This window comes from Gorilla gorilla, chromosome 6, assembly GCF_029281585.2.
Source record: "Gorilla gorilla gorilla isolate KB3781 chromosome 6, NHGRI_mGorGor1-v2.1_pri, whole genome shotgun sequence".
Lineage (NCBI taxonomy): Eukaryota > Metazoa > Chordata > Mammalia > Primates > Hominidae > Gorilla > Gorilla gorilla.
The window spans coordinates 58,539,925-58,557,016 of NC_073230.2; the positions used below are offsets into that span (position 1 = coordinate 58,539,925).

At 46.1% G+C, this 17,092-nt stretch overlaps 1 protein-coding gene across 32 annotated transcripts in view; it reads right to left on the bottom strand.

The window, feature by feature from the left end:
- GRB10 (growth factor receptor bound protein 10) overlaps positions 1–17,092 on the bottom strand; it is a 209,591-nt gene that overhangs the window by 120,486 nt on the left and 72,013 nt on the right. For 6 of the 32 annotated variants that reach the window (XM_019031389.4, XM_063708558.1, XM_063708556.1 and 3 more), the window contains one exon: positions 812–995. The exons of the other annotated variants lie outside the window; for them this stretch is intronic. The gene's annotated coding sequence lies outside the window, so the exon portion shown is untranslated. The remainder of the gene's footprint in view (positions 1–811; positions 996–17,092) is intronic. 32 annotated transcript variants of the gene reach the window in all.

Here is a 17,092-nt window from a genome sequence, read left to right on the forward strand (position 1 = left end):
CCTCTACAAAATGTTAAGGAGCTCAGTGGCATTTTTTTAGACATTAGTGTGAGAACAACACTTTCAGGCAAAACGTAAAACAGCAATATTATGATCCTAAGCCCATAAGTCTAGAAACACACCTGCATGGGACCAGAAGCCAATGAAAGATACATTCAAATGTGGGGAAAGAAATATTATCAGTGACTAACTTGGGGTGGAGAGATGTCTGTTTTCTCTTATAGATTTATAAAAATCTTTGACATCTTTATGATGCATATGTACCACTATTGTAATTAGAAAGGTTTGAACTGTGCCAAAAGTATAAGATGTGCCCCAGAACTACTATTAATATTAATACATTGTCACAAATATCATAGTTGACTTCAGCAAATTCCCTCCTATTCATGCAAAAGAGACCTTCCAGATTGCAAACTGAAGCACGTGAAACATCCAGCATGCGAGGTGCTGGCGACAGCCAACATGCACACACAGCTCCCTCTGCCAAGCGGGGCTCCCACCACAGAGGCGGCCACTGAGGCATGGGAAGGTGAGTTACCCTCACAACCCTCATCACCCAGTGGGTCCCGGCTGTTCTGGGTCTCGAACTACAGAGTCCACACTCCTTCCCACCACTCTGCAGTGCCCAAACTGCCCAAGAAACTCAAAAGGCACATTGATTTCAACAAGGTGCCCAAGCAGCAGGCCTTGGGAATGTGACTCTTAATTTCTGCCTGAATGCTTCCCAGCAAGCAGTTTCTCTGCCCAGAGCCCTCCTTGCTCACGCATGAAATGGGATGGATGCTCACTTCTCTGCTGCGTGCACACTGACCTGGCAGCAAACAGGTTTAGGTCTGGTCAACGCTGTGCTTCACGGACCACTCACAATGGGGGGAAGCAGAGGGTAACCCAGGGGACAGACTCCAGCAGGGTCAGCTCACCCACATCTACCACTTAGAAGGAGGATGCTTGTTCCCTGGGAGGCAAAGTTGCGTTCACACCTTCCTCCAGAACATCTGGAGAAAACAAAATAAAACGAACAAAGCCCTAAGGAAGGGAGACATTTTCACCAGCTTCTCTCTTTTTCCCCTTTCAAAAGAAATAGCTTTCTTTTCCTTTTTTAATCACAGATGTAAAACTTGCTAAGTATAAAAATTTATATTTTTGTATGCTAAAAATGAACAAAAAATTAAAACGGAACCTCTCTTTTTATCAGAATAACAAAAACAAAAACTACCATGTGCATCTGTGCAATGTTTGAATTATTTGTAGAGAACATGCATACTCTATTTGAGTCACATGGGGATTACAAATGATCCTGATAAACACTGAATCATAATTATCTTCCACATATTGTGTTTTAATATCGTTTTTGAAATTTTTCAGGCCAACAATCATCTCCATCGGCACTCTATGTACCCCACCAAGTAGAACTGTAGTGTAATTCATTTCACCAATATCCTACTAATGAAAATACAGGTTGTTGGAAATGTAAGCTTTCCACTAAGAAAGAGGGGAAGGACAGTTTGGAGCACACAGTGTCTGGGAGGAAAGGGCAAGGTCCCCAAGAACCTCCGCAACAGGCGCTGAGGAGGGAGCTGTGCTCCCCTGGCTATCTGAGAGGGTGGTACCTCCTAGCCCCAGCCCCTCAAGTTCAGCCATCCCCCATCTAGTTTCTGCAATTCCATGGCCAACATTTCCCACCCAGTCTGCTCTTCAGCATCTGAAATGTTTTTCCTCTTTTCTGAATTTTACAACAATCCATGCAAAGAAAATTTTTATATAAATATCTAACCTAGAGTAGATAGAAAATTAGCCTAAATCCTACAACGGTGGGATAATAGCATTCCCGTGGTCTTTGCACCTTTGTTGTACATAACTAGACACTGTTGAAGTGAGATTGTGTAAATAATTCTGTGTTTTCCTGTCCCTGTCTTCAACTATTTTAAAACTTCAGTAAATACCATTTTTTTCATATTCTAGACTACTCTAGTAGACACTCTGTAGTTGTTTTCAGCTTTCAGACAGCATAAATAATGATCAAATAAACACCTTCGAGCACAAAACTTTGTCCACATTTCTGATTATTTGCTTAGGATCCCTAGAAGTAGAAGGACTAGGCCAGAGGCCACGTGCACTTTTTTAAGATTCTAGATACACACAGTCAAACTCTTCTTCACACACTCACCCTTCTACCCAGAGTGGAGGCAACCGCCTGTTTCATAACACCCAAGCCAGCCAGTGACTGTTTATTTTTCTGGAATTTTTTTCTGGCTAATTCCGGAGGTAAGCAGCGGCCCCACCCTGTGGTTTTAATATGCAGGTCTATAATGCTGAGGTTGAACATTTTTCATAAGCAAATTAGACCTTTATATTTCTTCTTTTGGGCTATCCTTTAACAGGTCAGCTAGACTAGATCCTGAGGGCACAAGGGGTTCCCAATAAAAAATGTCCATGAATGAATCACAACCCTGATACTCATCAGCTAAGGGTTTGGGGCCAGTTACCTGGATTCTCTAAGTCAATCTGCTCATCTGTTTATGATGGAAAACAAGCCAGGCTGAGCCCTGGGTGAGCACCCATCCCTGGTGGCCCGCTGGCCTCCCAACCCTCTGTCACTGAACACCGACTTGCTTCCACTTCTCCCATGACGAGATTTTTACGCAGTAGGCAAGTAAGTTCATTCACATTTGTAGCACATGTTTTTCCCACTTTGCATGTCTTTAAATTTAATTATACTTTTGATTCTTAAAAGTATAATCCAATGTAGTCAAGTTTATTGACCTTATCTTTTCGGCTCATCATTTAACCGTGAAAATGATTTGCAGCCTCTATCAAGAAAACTGAAAAACCTTCATTTGTGTTTTACTCTGATTTCTCTTCTGACTTGATGTATTACTCTTTCCTCTTCCTGACATTTATTTTGGAGGATAGTAAAAGGAGAGAAAATACAATGACTCCTTCCCCCCAAAAGTAGTTGATCAGTTCTACCAGGCCCACTTAGCACCCAAGCCTTCCTTTCGTCTGATTTGGGAGGTCACCCTGCTCACGTGTTATAATCTTACACACATCCAAGTGTTTCTCAGCCACCTCCTCACCGGTTCCACAGAGCTGCCCGCTCCCGGGCCGGCAATCCTACATTTTCCATTCTCACAGCCTGCCAACGTGTTTTCTCATCAGCAGAACGTTTCCCCTCTTGCTTCTTTTATATGAATTCCTTAGTCATTTTCTTCCAAGCAAACATCAAAACAGTTTCAAAGTTTGCTTAAATTATTAAAACATCTCATCTGAAATATTTACTGCTATGTATGTGAATAATCACTACATACTGCTAATACAAATGTTGCTATTGGGTTGATCCCACAAGCACTGAGAGACTATATTCAGAAGATATGCTACCCCACCTATTTCAAAGGGTGGGTGGGACCAGCCTCCAGATCACCCAGGGCCTGCACAGCCCTGCTCCAGGCCTGTCCTGCAAGGAGCCCTAAGGCCCTGCAGGTTAACAAGCCCCTTGGGTGCTTCCTGTGCACTGTGAGGTGTGAGGCCCATTCCTCTGTCAGATGACTGCTTTGCCCAAGACCTCCTCTTTTAAGTGCCAACCAGGCTCCACTGAGACATCTATTTAGAAGACAAGTAACTTGCAAACCTAATTTAAGGCAACCTTGTCTAAACAGTGTCACCAGATTTAGCAAATACAAATACAGGATGTCCAATTAAATTTGAATTTCAGATTAATAACTAATAATTTTTTGGTATAAGTATGTGGCAAATATTTCATGAGACTTATCCTTAAAATATATTTGTAGCTTATCTGTAATTTAACTGGAGATACTATATTTTATCTTGCAACTCTATGCCTCAAACACTGTTAAAATCTGACAGGCCTGCATGACAAAGTATGGCAGTAAGAACAAAATTTCAACAAGTGGCTCATTTGTTTATGAAATTCCAAGGTCAAAACAGAAATGTACCTTCTTTAATTCAATAGATAGACACTTCAGACATGAAGTCTGTTGTCTTGAGAAGCCAAGAAAGATTTCATGGTATGACAAATGATGGTGATTGTAAAATAAAGCCAAAACACAAAAGGCAGCAGGGAAAAAGTTAGCCACCGTGGCACTAAAGATCATCCGGACAGAGCTGGAAGGTAAGCGGCAAATGTCTACCCACCATTCAGAGGCAAACAGTGGCGCTCTGCCAGGTGCAGGGTAATGAACACAGGGACAAGAATAAAAGGTTTATCATTGTGTTAGCTTGGTTTCCTCTCCAGGTTAGTTTTTGTTTGTCTGTGTGTCTGTTTCCCAGCCTCGCCCATTGTGGGAAGGACTGGGAAGGGAATGGGGGAGGCCCTGTGAGTCTGTTTTTTTTTTTTTTTTTTTTTTTTTGAGACAGAGTCTCGCTCTGTCGCCAGGCTGGAGTGCAGTGGCATGATCTCGGCTCACTGCAATCTCCACCTCCTGGGTTCAAGCAATTCCCCTGCCTCAGCCTCCCAAGTAGCTGGGACTACAGGCACGCACCACCACATCCAGCTAATTTTTTGTATTTCAGTAGAGATGCGGTTTCACTATGTTGGCCAGGATGGTCTTGATCTCCTGACCTCGTGATCCGTCTGCCTTGGCCTCCCAAAGTGCTGGGATTACAGGCGTGAGCCACAGTACCCAGCTGTGAGTCCGCTTTTTACTCAGAGCCCTTAATCACTATGCTCTCTACCTCTAGGGGAAGGTGAAAGGATGGGAGAGGGCAGCCAAGCTCCTTAATTAAAGTCCCACAGGTCACTTCACTAATGCTGAACTTTCCCAAATCCACATGCTTTAGAAAAACTTGCCAAAGTCAGAACAAGCCCATCCAGCAAGATCAGGGCAGAAACACCACCTTCATAAAGATGAACACGAGAAGCCCTCCCTCTCCTGGGGTGACCCAGTCCCAGGCCCTGTGCTGAGCCATCTCCTGCAACAGAGCCCCTCCAGTGGGTGAGGAGAATGGTTTCTGTCTGCTCCTCCATCCTGTGCCAGGCAGTCAGTCTGCCTGAGCTGCATCGACCAACAGCTGGTCCTCTGGCCCCCAGTGGTGGGCAGCCGATGGAGCCAGGCCAGGCAGGAACATGGCCCGGGAGGCCAGCTGGGCTGTTCCTTCCGTAAGCCACGTTTTGGGGGTTGCACAAATGCCCCCTGGCCTCATTCCCTCTCCTCGCTGGCCTCAGGCTGGGACCCACAACTCAGCTGCTTTCTCCAGACCCCTCCATTAAACTCTTTTTTTTTTTGCTCCCCACCCCCACCCCGCACCCTCCGGAGGGTGCCTGCTTCAGACTGCCGAGACCCTGGCTAACAGAGGCAGGTGGCTTAACTTCCCTCACTCTGCGGATGAAGGGCTGGAGGTTTCAAAGAGTACACATAAAAAGTGACTCGTGGGAGGAAGAAAATGGTGAGCTGTGCTGTGGACTGTGGGCATGCCTGTTAGGGTACCAGGTGGCCTGGTGTGGCTGGTCCTCACCTTGGAGAACATGGTAGAAATGCAGGCTCCCAGGCCCCAGCCAGAGCTGCTAAGTCAGGCCCATGATGGGGGACCCAGGTGTCTATGTGTGAACTGCCCTTCCTAATGTAACGTGGCTCATACCTCCATGGCACTCTAGGAGCCACAACCCAGCTGGTTTTCCTTGACTCCAAAGTGACTGCTGTATGCCTCTCACAGCACTCGGCCCTGGATGCTCACTATGTGGAATGTTCTCTACCCCATCCAAAATGCACACCCCATCAACCCATCCTCAAGGCTCGTCCCTTTGGCACTTTCTCTGACAACCCCAACGAAAAGTCTACCTCCTCGTACCTTACCCGGCAGCCCTGCTTTAATTCCAAGCAGGAAGTAACAAGGGTGAATGGATTGGTGCCCACCCTCTCCCCAGAAACGGGCCTCCTTGACTCATCCTCACAACCCCAGCACATGGCCCAGCCTCACCCCAAGATCTGGGGCAGGGAAGCCTCTGCTTCTCTGTGAGGATAGAGGAACAAGAATGCTCCACCACCCACCTTTCAAAGCCCAGGCTTCAGCAAAAAGCATCACAAGGTAGCCTGGGCACAAAACAGCAAGGAAGCAGCCCCTACCACCAGTCACTGGCGTTCCGTTTCAACTAGAGCATCAAATGCACTCTTGCCTCTACTGGGTACCAACTAAACACTACAAGATGCACAAGAGGAACCAGCCCCAGAGAACCAGGGTATGTTGTTCATTGGGCAATTCAGGCAGTTTTCTTATCTAAAACTGCAACACACGGATGGAGGGGCGGCGGGAAAACTGGATGAGAGGAGTGCCATCATCAGTGCGGGAGGCACTGCGGGTGACAAATGGAAGGACTGCACAGCAGGCTGGACACTGGCTCAGATCCCAGGCCCCCACATGCTGGTTAGTCTTGGGACTCAGGGCAACTGCCTCACCTTCGGGGTATCTCCACACCTTCCTGAGGCAGAACGACCACTTCATAGGTCACTTCTGAGGTTCAAATTAAAATAACATAAATAAAGGGCTTGCCCAGCAACTAAAGGTACCGAGTGTTCGGTAGACAGCGGGCACTGACCTTACTACGGAACACAGGGCTGGCAGCTTGCATAGGAGGTCTCTCTCTCCCTCTCTCTACAGTGGGTATCACGTGGCTGTGTCCTCAGCCTGCCCTGTGCACAATATTTTCAGAACCTGGAGAACGGCACAGAAGGCACACTTAATAACTCCACTAAGGTAAACAAAGACCAATGCCACAGAGAGCAGAATGACAGGGATTCGAAATGTCTTCCACCTGGGAGAATGCCCGATCATAACCTACAGGCTTAACAGGGATCAACTTTAAACATTACAGGTATGCAAAAACAACCAACCAAATTTAAAAAAAAAAAAAAGCAACAGATGAGAACAGTGGATGAGAACTGCTCCTGAGGGTGCAGTTAAAAGGGGCTCTCCCAGCCCTCCCCCACCCCCTGAAACCCTCTCCTGCAGCTACCCTCAGATTTTTGGTGCAAAGGAGAAGACGCAATCCTACACAACCCACCATCCGGGTCCCAGAGCTCCCTGGGGCCTTCCTGCAGGCAGTTTCCCAAACCCCTCCTGCCCAGCCAGGGACATCAGCTGAGACGGGTGGGGCACATTGCTGGAGTCCACCCAAGGGCGCTGAGTCTGCAGATGAACATGTGAACTGGAACAGGGATGGGGTTTGTCATTTCACACAGGATGCACTTAAAGAAGTAAAATGTTTCAAACTGCAAGTCTATTAAGCTATTGCAGCCCGAGTGAAGAGTGACTACCTGTGTCACCTGCATTTTGAAAGTGGAGGCATCACCCAGCTCATCAGTTCCCTTCCAACGCCTGATACCCTCTCTACCAACTGCACATATACCTGCTCTAGAACTCTGAACACACACAAGCCGTCAGATACAGTGTAGTTACAGATTTCACAACTACCCTCCCTCAGCCATGTAATTATACTTTTATTAAATATTAATGTAAAAATGGCAGGGTTTCTACTAATATTATAGTTCCTGGGTACCAGGTATGGTGCTAGACAGTTTACACACATTCCCACTTAAATCCTGTCTGTAATGGGTACTGTTGCTACCTCATCTTTACAGATGAGGAAAAAGGAGGACAGCAGCTTGCCCAGCGAATCACATCTCGTAAGCGTGGGTGTGAGACCCATTGGGGCTGAATCAGAGAACATGTCCTTAACAACCAAGCTACGGGTAACTACAAAATCTGTCACTCAGAGAATTCCTAAAACATGCAGAAACTCCACAAGGCTGAAAAAGGCTGAAAAAAAAATTCCTAAAACATTAGTGAACTTGGTAAAAGCTGCAGTATCAGGACTCCTATTCTGCCAGTTGCAAGGTGTGCAAAACTAGTCCCTCAACTGGAAATAACCCTCAAAATAAATGAGCCAGAGCCATTTTTCTCACCCAAAGTGACACTGCCTGTTTTGATATTACACTTTAGGTCTATGCAAGAGGAAAGGGAGCAAGAGGTTTTTAAGCAGAGATTTCATTCAAACTGATCCTTAAACAAAAACAAGAGCTGCTTCCACCAAAAGCCTGAGATGGGGGAAAAAGAAAACTCAGCAAGCCAGGTGTCTCGTATCAAGGAACAAGGGGGATGCTCTTTACTTACAATTGTATTCACACAGGCTGCTGAGGCCAACATGAAAATATCTGGGCAAGCCCTGGTCAGAGTACAAAAAAACTTTTCTCCCAAATGGTAAGAATGCCTGGCCTGGCAGGGAAAATACCACCACATAAAAAATGATCACATTTTCACTAAAATCATACGGCCTAAAAAACACACAGATCAGTGGCTTATACTCCATATTCAGGCACTTATTTCCACATAACTACCTCCAAGTGCGGCCATTCTTGAATTAAAAGCAAAAGTAGTGCATGAGCTGCCTCACTTTAACCACCCACTCTGCAGTGTTCAGCACAGAAACATCAATTCTGGTTATTCACAAGGGGAGGAGTCTATCAATCATTTACATTTTAAACAGCTCTATTGAGATATAAATTACATAACATAAATTTCATCTGTTGGAAGTGTACAAACCAATGAATGTTAGTATAATTAAGGATCTGTACAACCATCACCACAATCTAATTTTAGAACATTTCCATCACCCTACAAAGAAACCTCCTGCCCAGAGCCTGTCAATCTTGACAAATGGTTTTCCCAAAATAAAATGCCTTTGCCAAGTCAGTTTTGTTCCTGTTTTTGGATCTGGTATTCCCACATCAATGAGGCATTTTGGCCGAAAGGGGGACAGCACTAGCTCTAGAATTTCTACAGAAGAGTAGCTACATGACCTTGGGGAAGACATTAAACCACCCTGTGTGAGTATAACCTCCAAGGACTACTGAAGATTTAGTGTGATCACGCATGGAAAGCACGGCTCAGTAAATCTCAGCTGCTATTTTTACTACTGCCACTACTGCCCCTGCCTCCTCCTCCTCTGCGGTCACTACCTCCCCTCCCGACATTTCCACCAGCACTCCACCCCTTCCCACCACCTCCTTCCACCTCCATCACTTCTACTGCCACATCAGCTCCTCCTCCACCTTCTCCACCTCCTCCACCGCCACCTCCATCTCCTCTACCACCCCCACCATCATTTCATTACCACCTCCAGCACTTCAACCAACTCCTCTACCATCTCCACCATCTCCTCTACTATCTGCACCATCACCTCCACCTCCTCTGCTACTTCTATCACCTCCACCTCCTCCATCTCCATCCTCACCTCCACCTCCTCTACCATCTCCACCATCACTTCCACCTCCTCCACCACCACCTCCACCTCCTCCACCACCACCTCCACCTCCTCCATCCTCACCTCCACCTCCTCCATCCTCACCTCCACCTCCTCTACCATCTCCACCATCACTTCCACCTCCTCCACCACCACCTCCACCTCCTCCATCATCACCTCCACCTCCTCCATCTCCATCCTCACCTCCACCTCCTCTACCATCTCCACCATCACCTCCACCTCCTCTGCTACCTCTATCACCTCCATCTCCTCCATCTCCATCCTCACCTCCACCTCCTCTACCATCTCCACCATCACCCACCTCCTCCACCACCACCTCCACCTCCTCCATCCTCACCTCCACCTCCTCTACTATCACATCACCTCCACCTCCTCCACCATCTCTATCCCTCACCTCCACCTCGTCCACTTCCTCTACCACCTCCACCCTCACCTCTAGCTCCTCCTCCTCCTCCACTACCTACCCCTTCATCACCACTTCCACCCATTCCATCACCTCTGCTCCTTCCCACCACCCTTCACCTCTTACATCTCCAACACCTCCATTGCTACCAACACATCCACCTCCACACTCTTCATTATCTCTATATCCTCCTCCCCCTCCACCACCACCTTTACCATCATCTCTACCTCTTCCTCCCCTACCTTCACCCCTCCCCACCACTTCCTCCATCCCCAACTTTAACAAAAAGGCAACTATTCAGACACTAAAATATCCACATGTATTAACATAATATTAATTTGTTAGAATAGTCAACATGTAGCAGTACCTTAATCGATCATCAGTTCTAGAGTAACTTAACAGTCTGAGAAATCAGAAGATCAGAATCTCTAAACTACCCACTTAATAATGTTGACAACACAATCTTTAAAGTACTACAAGAGGATCAGTCACAATGCAAGTTATAGTCAAATTATATTTATATACTTTAAGTATAACTTGAGGCCAGGCGCAGTGGCTCATGCCTGTAATCCCAGCACTTTGGGAGGTCAAGGTGTGCAGATCACGAGGTCAGGAGATTGAGACCATTCTGGCTAACACAGCGAAACCCCGTCTCTACTAAAAATACAAAAAATTAGATGGGTGTGGTGGCGGGCGCCTGTAGTCCCAGCTACTCAGGAGGCTAAGGCAGGGGAATAGCGTGAACCCAGGAGGCGGAGCTTGCAGTGAGCCGAGATTGCACCACTGCACTCCAGCCTGGGCTACATAGCGAGACTCTGTCCCAAAAAAAAACAAAAAATGGAGTGCAATCCTGAGCCCTCCTGAGCTCCCAGGTGGGGTGCACAAAGCCATTGCAATTGCGCTGAACCCAACTTCTTCAGCTTCAAGCTTCTCATTTTCTCTCTGGGTCCCACAACCCCAACAACCTCTACACTAAAACCAGAGAACCAAACCATGTGCGGCTGTGAGAGTGATCAACAGAGCCAGGGTTGCCCTCCTAGCAGATCAGGGCCGTAGGAGGCACATGACACACCCACACTCTTCCCCCATGAGCAGAAGGAAGAGAGAAATCTCTTCCTTGAACTTTCTCAACAATAATCTCAGAATTTGGAAATAACTCTCATTGTCCTGGCTGACCAGGAAAAGGCCCCAGGGTTTGATATGATGTAATCCTTGGTGGTGGCTTTTCCTCATTTCTAAGTCCCTCCCACAGGTGGAGGGCAGGGGGCCAAGGGTAAATGGCAGCCGATGCCAAGAAGCTGGAGGCGGAATGAGGTAAGCTAGGTCTGGCCTGGAGCTCCAGCCTGGGGCTCCCAGGTGTGGCAGCCCTTTGAAGGGCAGGTGCGATCTGGAGCAGGGAAGGGCATGGAGCAGCTTCCAGGTGCAAGCAGAAGGGCTGGGCTGGCAGGGCAAGAGGACGGCGGTTCATAGTGATGCTCCTCAGAGGCTTTGGATAAAGCTCGTTTTATTCATAAAAATGAATAAACAGCACAGATCCCAGGGCTCAGGAAACTCAATCCCTCTGCCAAAGAGTGACTTTTCCCAGTAAGACCAAACTCGGGCAGCCATTACAGCAGGAACAATTGGTGGATCCCAACCTTGCTGTGGGCCATGAGAAACAGTTCACCTCGCCCTTCAGGTATGAAAAATCTTATTGTGGCATGAGCCAAATGTTTACAAACTGCCAGTGTGACAAACTATGATTCTGAGCAAATAACTTCACTCTCTGGGCCTATTTCCTCACCAATAAAATCAGGTTTTTGGACCATATGATGTCTAAACTTCTTCTGAGTTCCAAGGCTGGGTCTGCACACTCCACAAAAATGTTCCAAAGCAAATCTACTCCTAGAACCACGGTTAAAATAATATCATGGGTGACTTCTGAGCTTCTGGCCAATATGGAATATAAAGGATTAGATGTACCCTCTCCCCCTAAATAACTAAAACTGAAACAGTTTTCATACATTTGTCAACAGGCAGCATGGGACAGTGATTCCTGAGACATGATCCACATGACACAGCCCTACTAGTGCCCACTCACTGGCTGGAGAGAGCTTCCAAGCTGCAGCGCATGGCAGAGCCTAGGATCGTCCTAAGGAGACAGAGTTCAGCACTCAGGAAGGTCAAGGCAGAGAGGAGAGCGCTCAAGAGAGGGGGCTCTCCACACACATCTCCAGCTGAGGATTAATGATGCATGCATGTAAGGAAAATACCAAGACTGGGAAGAACCACCAGAATGAAGGAGACAGAGCCATCTGGAGAGAAGCGTGTTCCCACCAACCCAAATGGAAAACTTCCTTATGCATGGGACACAAGACAGCCCTCAAAAGGGTCCTGATTCAACAGTGGGGGCAAATTAGCCCCAAACTAAAAGTGACTCTGGGCCCAGCTAACAAAGCTTATAAGCCAGCCTCAAAGGGTCAAACTATTTCCAAGAAGCTTCTTTCCAGAATAAAGCCCAAAATATTTAAAAGAATAGCCCCCTCCCAAGAAGCAGCCAACACCCAAAAACCAGGTGAAATTTACAATGACTGGGATCGAAACAGAAAGTACCAGGCATGAAAAGAAAATAAAACCCATAACGATAAGGGAAATCAGCCAAGAGAAACAGATACAGAAATGTCCAAGATGAGGGAAACAGCAGGCGATATATTAAAATGATGAAGATAAATATGCTCTGTGCATTCAAGAAGGAAAAGCAAAGCATGAGTGATAAGGAGAGAAGTGGAAGATATAAAATGACCAAATCCAACCCTACAGATGAAAAATGCAACACAGGAGATGAAAAACATGTGGGCAGGATTAACCAGACATTGGACACCACGCTTCTCTCCCCTCCCTCCATCCCCAGTGACCAATCTCCAAAGACACACTGTGAGGCTCCCTCGCCCAACGGCTGGCGTGGTCTGGAGAGGTCTAGGGTAGGAGCACCCTATGAAGACATAGTAATAGAAACTATCCAGAATGGCACACAGAGAGAAAAGGAAGACGGAAAAGATTACGATAAACTACCTCCAAATGATGATGGCAGATGAGGGGAGGGAGGAAGGAGCTCAGGTTTGGGGCCAGAGAAAATAAAGGCTGCAGCCAGCACTTTCTGCATTCCCGCTATTTGGCCGGGCTGGATAAGTCAACCAAAGTTTCTGAGCCTCACTTTTATTGTAGGCAAATTTGGATCATACCCATTTCAAAAAGTTTGGTAGGAAAACTGAGTGAGATGAGGTATACAAAGTCCTGTCACAAAACACATGCTAGCTCCCTTCTCAAACTCCAAGGAGACAGTCTCCCACTTTGTGGCAGCCTAACAACTGCAAGGGGGTATCAAGGACAGAAATACAGAAAGTCTTCACCATTCCTTCCACTCAGAGGTGAAACTACTCTTACGTACTTGAAAAGCAGTTATAAGCGCAATAGTCTGGTTACTGCTCCAGCTTCAACAAACAGCAAGGGAGTCAGGGGCAACAGGGCTCCACCACAGGAAGCAGTTGCCAGGCCATGTGCTCCTAATGCTGCCACCGCAAGGAGAGACACTCACTCGCACGAGAAGCTTGAAGAGTGTGTGCGTGTGTGCATGCACATGCGTCACAGTCACATACATATGTATATATACATAAATATGAAATTTGAACCATGTGTGGAAACACAAGTAATACAAACTTAAAATGTACACAGATACAGGTAATCTACAGATATGACAACAGGCCCCTCCTTATCCACCACTGAAGCTACAAAACATTTCTTTACCTAAATACGTTCTCCCTAAGTTAGGAACCTCGTTCATTATCAGTAGCTCTGAAGAGCCTATCTTCTTCTGTGTCCATATTATCAACCAGGTGTTTAGATGGAAATTGCTTTTTAGCACCACTTAGCCAAGGCCTCATTCTCTGAAATGAGGTTCTTGGGGTCTCTGGACCCATTGAGGAGCGATGGTCAGATACACAGATCGGTTCACCCTGTGCTGGTACCAGCTCCTGAAGGACCTATGAGACGCAACCACAAGGCCATGGCCATGCTTTGCTTGACCCCACTCCAGACTGCTCAACATGCAGCAGGCCCAGTTCTGATCCCCCCAGGCAGAGACTCCTCTGCCACTCCAGGGAGTCCAAAGGGCCCTGGGCGCCCAGCAAAGGGAGGAGGCCAGGGACTCAGTCGGCCCAGATGATTCCAGCCCACTGACTAAGTGCCAGGACAAAGAGGGGACAGGGGATTCCCAAGGCAAGATCCGGAGGCTTGCGGAACTGTGTCCAGCAGGAAGGAAGAAAGGGAAGGGGATCCAAGCTCCCTCAAATCAAGAAGCCCAGTGCCCAGTTCAAGGGAGAATTAACAGAGAGAGGGGAGGCCAGTTTGGGGAATGGGAAAATGAGTTTGGTTTGAAATGTCTTTCTTCTGAAATGCTGGCATTACCTTCACCTCCCTGAATGCCAGTCAGCCATCTGCATGGGTTAGTTACCCATGCAGAAATCAGTCAGCCTCCAACTCCTCCTTATCCACCTATGAACTGCTTACTGATCCTGATTATTTTGCCTTCTACATCTACTTCCACCCACACTTTCTTCTCACGGCCACTGCGGCGCCCTCGGCTCAGGCCGCTCACTGTTGCTTCCTGAGCACACTGACTGAGATCAGTGAGAGCTCACTCTCACACGAGGATCCCAGAGTATAGAACTCAGGGACTCTCCAGCTTGGGTCTTAAACCCGCACTCTACATCTAATATTTCAGTTTTTGAGGACCACAGATCTAACTTTACTCCAAAGTAATTTGTACATTAAGGGCAGGTTTCAAAAACACATTAATACCCAGTTCACCAGGAGCCCAACGTTAAGTCCCACGCATACTGAAATTGTAACCGTCGAAACCCTGAGAGCAGAGGTTGCCATTCACAGCTCTCAGGGTCAAGAGCGCTTAAGCAGCAAGAGGGATCCTGCAATTACTGTCCAATGTCTAAGCTTGTTGAACCCCTCAAAATCTTTACCCAAGGGTGACACAGTCATGGATAACCAATCACAGAGTTTCAGAGACTTGGAGTATCCAACCTCTTGGTCACCCAAGCAGAAGAAAAATATAGTCAATCTTCAGAGAGACTGATCCATTCAATAAATATTTACCAAGCAATTAGTCTATGCCCAGCACATGAGTGTTTAAAGCAACAATCCTGCCCTATGGAGTTTGTATTTTATCTAAAGAAAACAAGTAGTGAGCAATAAACACACCATTTACTTGTTATAATCTGAGAGTGCAGTGCTATGGAATAAAAGAACAGAATAGAGCTGGATAAACAGGGCGGAGACTGCAATTTACACAGAACACAAGGGAAGGCCTCACTGAAAAGGGGTCCAAAAGTGAAGACTGCAAGGAGGAAGGGCCAGGCCCACAGGTGTCCTGTGACACCTACATGAAGGAGGAAAACAAGGCAGAAGAATATCACTGCAGGCAGAGACAGAAGGCCCTGCAAAGGGAATTCATCTTAAGAGTGACCATCCTTTGAAGCTGGAAGCCATCATTCTCAGCAAACTAACACAGGAACAGAAAACCAAACACTGCATGTTCTCACTCATAAGTGGCAGTTGAACAATGAGAACACGTGGACACAGGGAGGGGCACATCACACACTGGGGCCTGTTGGGGGTAGGGGGTGAGGGGAGGGAGAGCATTAGGACAAATACCTAATGCATGGGGGGCTTAAAACCTAGATGATGGGTTGATAGGTGCAGCAAACCACCATGGCACATGTATACCTATGTAACAAACCTGCACATTCTGCACATATATCCCAAAATTTAAAGTAAAATTTAAAAAATAAAAAAAAAGAGTAACCATCTTTAACAATTACACAGATGCCACCTTCTCCATGAAATAAATGCTACAACCAGCTCCTTACATTTCCACTACACTTTGGAATTTCCTACCAAGAATGACAAGTTTTGTTTTTCCTGTGAGTTTACTCCTTTTATAGGTTTTTTTTTTCTTAAGTCATACTATCAAGTGATCAAATCCCAGTTCCTGCATGCTACGCAGGATCTCTGGCACCTAGAAATAGCTGGTGGAGACACATTCTTCTGCCCCCCACTCCAGCTGCTGGGAGCGGGGCTGAAATCCTTCACAGAACTTGAATGCCTCTCAACAAACACCAGAGAACCCCTAGCAGAGCTGCAGGCTGAAGCCCATCTTCAGATAAAGAAACATGGTTTCCTATCACTTCTCCAGAAACACTAACAAACACATCAACTAAGTCACAGAAAGTTCAGTAAGAGGAAAAACTAAATACGAGCTAAATATTTACTTTCTTCTTTAAGATCAATGATAGGAAAACCTCACAAAAGTTAAAAATAATGTTAATAATTCATATCACAGTCACTTTGAATACTTTGTTTGTTTCTAGTTAAGATGATAATAATAATAATAAATGTACCAGTAGCCAGTTTCACAGAGTCTGCTTGAAACACACATAAATATTTAACAGGTTCTGGGGAAACTGCCAAAGTGAGAGTATTGACTGCATGATGAAACCAGGATCGCAAAGCCTACCTAAGTGACCCCCTTTGTCGAGACTCATAACCGGTGGCAGCAAACACAGGTGATGAGGCCCATCTGACACCAGGCGCCAAAGAGGCCCAGAGAGCAGAGGACAGGCACATCCCAGACAGGGAGCCCGGCACATACAGCAACACTTAAAACCCCAAGGAAAAATAACAGTGAAAGCAAGTCATCCCAACTAAACATGCATGGTACAGGAATATAAAAATATAGTTTAAACATAGTTACCACCTTAAAAGACCAGACACTTCAATCAGAAAGTAAGTAAAGAAGCTTATGTTTAAATTACTCTGTATGCTTTTAATAAAAGGAATAATTTTAAGGTTCCTCTCTCTGCCAAAGTACACCATTAAAAAAAAAAAGTTGCCGTTTCCTAAATTTTCATCAATGTATTTACTGCTTGTTTAAAATAGCATTTTTCTCTGCCTGGCTGTCTAAAGCACGATATTATCCAATAGCTTTTCTCTTCTGCAACTGAGTGAGCAATCACAGAAGTTGCATGGCACCCAAATCCAGTGCAGGAAATTGTCGCAATAAATACCCTCTTCATCCAGGTGCCAGAAAGAAAAGAAACGCCCTGCTTCATTGAAAAGTTTCATAAATTGTTAACATGAACACCACATACAGTATTTGCCATATTCAAACAATTTTAACACAGTAAAGGTACCCAAACACGAAACTATTTTAAACTTTCCTGGAGAATACAGTAGTCCCCCCCTTATCCTGGTTTTACTTTCTGTAGCTTCAGTTACCCACAGTCAACTGTGGTCCAAAAATATTAAATGGACAATTCCAGAAATAAATAATTCATCAGTTTCACACTGTGTGGAGGAGCGTGATG